This window comes from Nicotiana tabacum, chromosome 5 (genome assembly GCF_000715075.1).
Source record: "Nicotiana tabacum cultivar K326 chromosome 5, ASM71507v2, whole genome shotgun sequence".
In the NCBI taxonomy this organism is placed as follows: Eukaryota; Viridiplantae; Streptophyta; class Magnoliopsida; order Solanales; family Solanaceae; genus Nicotiana; species Nicotiana tabacum.
This window is the reverse complement of record NC_134084.1, coordinates 140,691,132-140,693,443: the sequence shown is the minus strand read 5'-3', so window position 1 is coordinate 140,693,443 and position 2,312 is coordinate 140,691,132. Positions and strand designations below refer to the sequence as shown.

The 2,312-nt window shown below is 33.7% G+C and overlaps 1 long non-coding RNA gene across 1 annotated transcript; it reads right to left on the bottom strand.

The window, feature by feature from the left end:
* On the bottom strand, nt 1-1,642 carry LOC142181255 (uncharacterized). The gene is made up of 2 exons (XR_012709857.1): nt 442-1,642; nt 1-345 (listed from the first exon to the last, which is right to left on the bottom strand). It is a non-coding gene; the product is annotated as an uncharacterized LOC142181255 (long non-coding RNA).
* Nucleotides 1,643-2,312: the final 670 nt, after the last annotated feature.

Sequence of the window (2,312 nt, the reverse complement as noted above, 5' to 3'; positions counted from 1 at the left end):
TTCCGTATAAGCTAGTGGAATTGATTATGAAATGTGTTAGTACAGTAAGCTATTCCTTGTTACTGAATGGAGGTCTAACAGAGAAGTTTGAAGCAAGGAAAGGATTGCGACAAGGGGATCCCATGTCACCTTACCTGTTTGTTATAGCCATGGAGTATCTCAATAAAGCTCTGAAAACACTGACAAAGATACCATACTTCAACTTTCATCCTAAATGCAGCAAACTTCAGATTGTTCACATCTGCTTTGTAGATAATCTTCTTATGTGTTGCAGAGCTGATGAAGTATCAATGAAGATGTTGATGAGATGTTTTAAACAGTTTTCTGAAGTATTTGGGCTGCATGCTAATATGGACAAAAGTTCATTATATATAGCAGGAGTTAAAAGGGAATTCAAAGACAAAATGTTAACTGAATTGCAACTATCAGAAGGGAGCTTACCATTCAAATATTTGGGAATACCTTTGGCTGCAAAAAAGATCAGTATACAACAATGTATGCCCGTGGTGGAAAGAATTATGGATAGAATTAGAAGCTGGACCTCCAACTTTCTTTCATATGCAGGCATATTACAATTTATTAAGAGTGTGTTGTTTGAAATGCAAACTTATTGGGCTCAAGTGTTCCTCATCCCTAAGAAGATTGTAAAAATGGTGAATGGCATATGCAGGAGGATTTGTGGACTGGATGGAAGCAATGAGAATTCTCAGAGGAATCCTATATCTTGGGACACTTTGTGTAAGCCAAAAGCAGCAGGGGGACTAAACATAATCAACTATGAAAGATGGAATAAGGCAGCAATAACAAAGTTGTTATGGGCAGTAGTGAACAAGAAGGACAAACTCTGGATAAAATGGATACATGGTCAATACATAAAGAGGAAAGATATAACAAGTATGGAAGTACCTAAACAAGCTAGTTGGCTTGTAAGGAAAATCTTCAATGCAAGGGAATGGTGGGCAAATGATATGCAAGAATACAGTCGTGCATGAAGAATGGGAAGTTCAGTATCAAAACAGCATACATACAAAGCTTTCCAGAATGACCTAAAGTGAGGTGGAAATCTGTAACAATGATTAATGGTAGTCTGCCAAAGCAACAATTCATAATGTGGATGGCAATGCATAGAAGAATGGCAACAATGGACAGATTGATAAAGTGGGAAATTCATGTAGAACAGGGATGTGTCTTGTGTGAAAGAGATGTGATTGAGACACATGAACACTTATTCTTTGAGTGTTCATATTCAACGAAATTGTGGAAAAGTATGTTAACATGGATGGGTTATCACAGAAGAATTGAAGATTGGGAAGAAGAAGTGAATTGGCTAATCAAGAATGTGAGTAATAAAAATCCAAAGAGAGCTTTACTAGGAATTGTGTTTGATGTTGTGGTGTATAACATATGGATGGAAAGAAACAACAGAAGATTTCAACAATGCAAGAAGGCAATACAAGACAGAGCAAAAGAAATTGTTGTCCAAATTCAAGTAACTGGACAAATGAAACCAAAGTGGAGACCATTAGTGGAAAGATTAAACAACTATCCTAGTTGTGTATAGGATAGTGTATACGTTGTAATAGATAGCAACAGAAGAGTTGTATAGGTTGTTTATGATTTGTTTTGTTTTGAGATTTGCTCAAGGGTCCATAGAGAGCAGATGGTGTAACTTTGCAAAAAAGGTTGGAATAAAAATTATAATTTCGACCAAAAAAAAAAGAATCAAATTAAACAAAATGCATTCTAAATTGAATTAAGTTTATAATTAATTTTTGTTTCTGTTCATATTTCTTTCAACACATGATAGCTCCCTGCATTTTTTTTTATATTAAATTACTTTGGTAAAATATTAATTCAACATTAATCATTTTCAGACTTTGCATCATATTACCATAGATTTTTTCTATGATATAAGACAACCTCTTTATTTTCAAATCTCTAAAATAACAAAAGATTTAACTTTTAATTTTTTTTGTTTGAAAATTATGTTTTGTGGTTTATGTGTTTTGTATATTAGGTAAAAAAACATTAATTTTGAAATCACAATAAGGCATCTTAGGACTTTTGTGGAGCGGGCTTTTTTTTCATTGAGTTAGCTAAGTGAGATTAACATTCATTATTTTCAAGAACTTATCGTTTTTAAACTTTTATTTTTTAACTCAAATATATTATGTGATTTTTTTAATTGTGTACCCCTTGATATAAGTGCACGCGCAAAACGCGTACCCTAAGACTAGTTCTTACAAAAAATGCATCTACCTATTATCATGGTCGGAACTAGGTAGAGTGAAAGGCCGAACCCCTTTGGTGGA